A 6,275-nucleotide genomic window follows, 5' to 3' on the forward strand; every position below is an offset into this window, starting at 1 on the left:
ATTTCACTAAATGGGTGGAAGCGCAGTCATATGCAGTCTTGACCGCCAAACAAGTGGCCAAGTTCACCCAAAACAGCATCATCTGCCGATATGGGGTACCCCATGAAATCATCAGCGACCAAGGCTCTCACTTCCAGGCGGAAACTCAGGCCTTGCTGGACAAATACAAGATTAAACGACATCGATCATCCTCCTTTTCGTCCTCAAACCAACGGAGCGGTGGAGGCAGCTAACAAAACTCTTGTCACCATTATCAAGAAAATGCAAGACAACTACCGCGATTAGCCGACCAAACTCCCATTCGCACTCTGGGGATACCGAACCTTCATTCGAACACCGACAGGCGCCACACCCTTCTACATACCATACGGTATGGAGGCGGTTCAACCGGTAGAGTTAGAGGTCCCTTCTCTACGCATCCTATTGGAGAGTCAGGTCCTTGAGGTGGAATGGACCCGTCGAAGGAACGAACAACTCACTCTTCTAGACGAGCGGCGGCTCAACGCCTTGCACAATGCCAGCTATACCAACGATGTATACAATGGGCATTCAACAAGAAGGTTAAACCCAGGAATATCCGAGAAGGCGACTTGGTCCTCAAGTCGGTCCAAGTACCATTACCCGTCGAGCCGAGGGTAAAATTCAAACCCAATTGGGTCGGGCCATACCTGGTCAAGAAAATACTTTCTGGGGGTGCAGTGAGACTGAGTGACCTAGATGGGGAGGATTTTACAAACCCGAGCAACCTGGACCAACTCAAGAAATACTACCCTTGAACCGTAGCAACCAACGACCTAACCCTAGTTTTACAACTAGCGTCCACCTTAACCCTTTTCAAGTCAAGTTCCTCAACGCGTTCTGGTTTGAAATTGCATATTTTATCGAGTCTAAGTTGCGGCACCTTGCCCATTTTGAATATCCTTTGATCTGTCAAAGGCAACATCCATTTGCACTAAAACAAAAACCCCTGAACTACGAGCATGGTTTGATTTCACCTCTTCAGGTGGATACGTAGGCAGTCCCTCTTATACATGAGGGATACAACCACAAAACCCAATCAAATTCACAAAACACCCTGAACTACGATCATGGTTTGATTTCACCTCTTCAGGTGGATACGTGGGCAGTCATTTCTTACACAAGAAGGATATAACCATCCCCATAATAAAAAAAAAACCCACATACAAAAAACATCCCCATCAAAAAAGGGAAAGGGGACGACATTCCCTTTTCCCCACAAAATACAAAAAATAAGCCTTTCTCCCTTCCTACAAAAATCCCACTTTCCCAAGTGCAAACGTTTAGGATGATTCAAAACGAATTGCCTTTACAAAATGGATGGAAGAAACAAGCGTTCACAATTTTCGACACGATCAATCCTCTTATTTAATTAATAACGGGAGGGATTACAAATTCAACAACAAATAAAGCTCGACGAGTCTTCAACTTGTCAAAACTAAGGTGTCGACTGAAACACGTCACATAATAAAACTAGCACAAAACACACAAAACATAGCTAGTACAACATAATAAAAACTCACAACACTAATACAACATAATAATAAAGTGGGTAATGGAGGTCTTCACTCTTCCATTCTACCCTTGCCTTTTCCCTCGAGATACATTTTCCCCTTGTTCTTCTTGTTGGCCCGCCTAGCTTGAGCCCCCTCTTCGGAATGGATCCTCAACGGATCTACAACGGCAACGGCCTCCGGTCTAGTGCAAGACCCCATGTTCGGCCCGAAACGAGCCCACGCACGGCCCACTACATTTTTGGGACCCGAGCTTCTCCTCTTTGGTGGCCTTATCACATCCGGGCTAGTTCCATCAACATAGTCCTCAAAGAAGGCACGGTTGGCCCTGCCAACCTCTCGATACTTCAAATTGACAACCTCGTCCTTACGGTATTTGGACCTCTCCTCCAAGGACGAAGCTCTTGACCACTTGACATAAGCGGGAGTCACCCATGTCATGGCAACGGGGTTTGGTACCTCCCAAAGCGGCCGAGTGGCCCACCATATTTCGAAGACCTACACGAGCTCGGAGTTCCGGAAAACATTCTCTTGGACAAGGGTATCTTGAGCGGGCACCTTTTGTTGACGCCCCATTTGCCTCATGAGCCTTTCGGGATAATTAAAGGAAGAAACCTTCAAACCCACCACCATCAAAGAACGAGGACTAGCACCCGAAGCGGGAAACCCCGTGAAGGACCTCAAGTGCCACCATGGCACCACATAACGCATCTGAGGACCACCCTCCTCCAACAATCTTGCGGCCTAATAAGCCTCGGTGGAAGCAAAACTATCCGAGTACAACTTGTTCCTCATAGTAAGGTGACGGAAGGAATAAGAAGAAGAATCAACCGGAGGCTCTACATACCTTAGCCTCTCCAATAGCCACACTTGGAGTTCCTGGGGATCCGAATGAAGGAGCTTCTCCACAAGAGCCTTCCTTGCCCAAAGCTTGGATGACCTCGCCAAGCACCAACCATGATGGATCTCTACCATGCTCCATTTTCTCAACCACATGCACGAGGGTCATGATACCATAGCATTTTGGCCCTTCCTTCTTCAAAGCATCAACAGAGAGGTATACATGGACAAGGCAAAAGCCAAGAGCCCTTCTCCAAGCCACCTCTGAAACATTGGCATCTAATCGGTTTGAAAAGATGTTGATAAGAGCCAACATATCCACACCATGTGGAGCAAGAAGAAAGTTAACTTGACTTGTTGACAAGCCCAACATTGAACGGAATTTCTCCTTGTAGCACAACCGAGTCAGAGGGAGCACCGGAACACAACCCGGCCACCCAACAATGGCTCCAACTTCTTCGGCAAGAGGATGATTTCACCTTACGGAAAACGAAAACATGGTGTTTCGAATCCCAAAACCGAGAGCATGCTTCGAGAAATGAGGATTGCGCCTTAACTTGACGGAGCACCAACAATTGACCAACTCCCATGCAAATGAGTTGATACTTTTCGGGAGGCGACAAATCCCGGCACCACTGTCGCAACGCATTCTCAAAGGCATCCATGAAATATTTTTGTGGAAGAGGAAGAAGAGGTTTTGTAGAGATGATTTTGTGTTTCGGATGATGAAACAATGAAGCACAAACATCACTATTTATACAAAAACAATCAGCGCGTTTTTCAGAAAAAAGGGCGAGCTGGCTTCTATCGCCCAATAGCTCGCGCCTCTTTAGGCCTATTCCCAGAATTCTCGCCATGAATTGTCCCTTTCAAGTTGTGTTTTCTCCTGACACCTCAAACCTCCGGCCGAAATTCTCGCGCCTCTTCGGGATGGTCCAGGACATTTTGTGTTTCCTCGCACTCACATTTCCTTGTTTTCGCGTTTTACGAAATCCGGCACGGTTCCCATGACGCAGCTTTAAGCATACGGTTTTTTTCTTTCTTTTTTTAAGGGGGGAAGGGCTAGTCGCATCGATCCACTAGAAATCGTTTCCACGTCAGACAAATCGTTTCCATGTCAGTCGAAATTCCGAAATTTTTTCGCTTTTTTTCGCGATTTTGCCAAAAATAAAATCGAAAATTGATAACACGACATCAATTTTCCTCAAAATTCAAGCACTCACAAATTCGAGTCTTGATTTCACAAAAAAATCAAATCAAATACACACGCAAAAATATTTTCTAAAATTCATACCTGACGGTTTGAGTTTTAATTTTTTTATCGAGTCACAAATCAATTTCAACAATTCCGATGCAATTTAATTCAAGACACGAGTTAATTGCTCAATTTTCAAATCAATTCCTTTTGGAGTCCAAACGTGACGACTTGTTGCAAATTTTCAAAATACCCTTTCAAATTTCAAATTTCAATTTTAAACTTCGAGTAGTCATGGTTAAGTTTTGTTTTCAATCAATTGCTTGTTACGTGTTTACGTTTATGCATATGTGCTACCTGTTGCCTATTTTCTACACTAATGATGCAGGAACTGAAGCAAAGCAAAAGGGGAATTGACAGCCGACAGCGCTCCTCCGAAACACAACACAAAAAAGCCAAAAATCACAAAATGAACCACAATCCAAAAACACATATACCCAAACCGCCTCACGCAAAATATAAATGTGTACAAGCAAGAGTCCAAGACACGGACAAACTATTACTACTCGGCGCCTCCCGTCGGACCAGTCCCGATCTCACGAGGAGTCGCAGCCAAGGCAGACACTACCATCTGCTCAGACTCCCTCTCTGGGAACTCTCCAGCGTCTCGTGCTCCATCACGACGCGAAGCACCTCCGCCTCAGCCAACTGAGTCCTAAGAGAGACAATATCCGCATCTCGGCTCCGCAACTCGTCCTCACGATGCCTCAACTCCTTGTCTCGGCTGGTGATCCCCAACCCCTGGACCTCAATCGTCGACCTAGCTGCATCCAACTCAGCATGTACCCGAGTAAGCTCCGCCAGATCCGCAGTACCCTGCAAAACACAATACAGATCATTAAGATCTAAAAACGTGAAATGCAACACAAAATACACAAAAACAACATACAAAAGATACCTGAGCAAGCCGAGCCTCCCTCGCAGCCAGGTCACCAGCAAGTGCCCTCCACCGGTTAGCCATCCACCACAGAGCCTGATGACTAGTGGTTGTCACCTACAACCAAGAAGGTCCTTCAATACAATGCAAGGCAAAATATAAATGAGGAAGAATGTTCGGATCAGGAACTCACCCTCAGAACACTCAACCTCCACTCCATGCCGACGTCGGTCACCTCAGCGACCGCAGGCTCTGGCAGGTGCAGCTGTAGGTCCTCACCGCCCGGCTCTGAAAGGTGGTCTCCGCCGGGAAAAATGGGGGCTGAGCCCTCATCAGCGCATTGACCCCCTGCAATTTGGGTCCACGTCAAAGTTAAAAGACCCTCCTATCAAAAGAGGTAATGAAAACAAGAAGAGCAGAGGAAAATATACCTCGATCGGGTACCAGGCAAGCCTCGACAACCGGAAGGTGTCGTAGTCGACCTCCCGTCGCAACAGCTCCTCACCACCCGACCGTGAAGGTGCTCCTCAACCTCGTCGGGGGTTGACTCCTGGAACAACACCCTAGGCGGGTCGGCCGGTACCACAAAAGTCTCAGTGAAGCACTGACGAGCTAAGCGCTTGCCCAGGTACCAAACCAGCTTGATCGCCATCTCCAGGTACAAACGCTGGGAGCTGCGAGGCCGCAAACGCTCTCTGACATCGGCCGGCATCTCTATGTAGTGCTCCCATGGCCACCCGATAAACTGCATTCAAGACAAAGCTACTCAAAAGACTATGGGCTTCCTAAGCTACCTAGTCATCCTATCTCTATCTATTTCTATAAAGAAGAAGAAGTAAGGAACAACAACTTACGTCAGCAACTCGAAGGGCGTACACGCGACGCCTGCAGTCCTCGTAAGTCGACTTAATCGACTTCTTCCGAGCCACCGTCCAAGCCCTTACAACAGGGTAAGTCGAGGGGACACCACCTGTAGTCCCCGGACACAGGGGGACGAGGTAAGCATACAACCAAGCCTGTAACCAAACACAGCAAAAACAAACCAGCCAATCTTTTCAAAAAAAATGCCAAAATCAAAATCAAAACTACAAAAAAACGCTCGTACCTCCAAGATGAGGCCGGGACCAACCAAAGAAGGGGCACTACCATCCCCCACTACCTGCGGACGCACCGCCGCGTGCAAGTACCGGGTAAAACTCGCCAAAGCCGGCGTGACCCAGTCAAACTGACCCAAAGTGTCAAGGTCAGTAAGGAGAGGAAGTACCGTGGTCGACAGGCACTCACCCTTGTCACCAAAGTACGTGGCACCCAAGAAGTACCACAACCGTGCCTCATGCGCGTCAGCACTAGTCTTAGCCTCCAGACTCGCCAACGATGCCGGAGCATAACCCACTGCTCTCCCTCTGAAGTGGTCCCTCACATACGAGCTCGCGATCAGGTATGGAGTAACGTTGGAAGGCTCAGGCAAAACAGTACTGATCAGACGAGTAACCGCAGGAGAAGACACCCTCTCCAGTGTCTCTGTGAACTCAACAGGCGTCTCGCCACAAGGGAGGCCGGATATCATGGCAAAATCCTCTAAAGTCATACCGACCTCCCCAAACTCCATGTGAAACGATGACGTCGTATCCTAGTACCGATCCAACATGGCGCGGATCAGACACAGGTTCGACCTAATCGAAAACCTGTGAATGTTCCGCCAAGCGGCCACCAATGGCCCAAAAGCCGACCTCTCTATCAACGCCCTCGTACCGGCTCAGAGAACGTCGTA

Source organism: Silene latifolia, chromosome 4, assembly GCF_048544455.1.
Source record: "Silene latifolia isolate original U9 population chromosome 4, ASM4854445v1, whole genome shotgun sequence".
NCBI lineage: Eukaryota > Viridiplantae > Streptophyta > Magnoliopsida > Caryophyllales > Caryophyllaceae > Silene > Silene latifolia.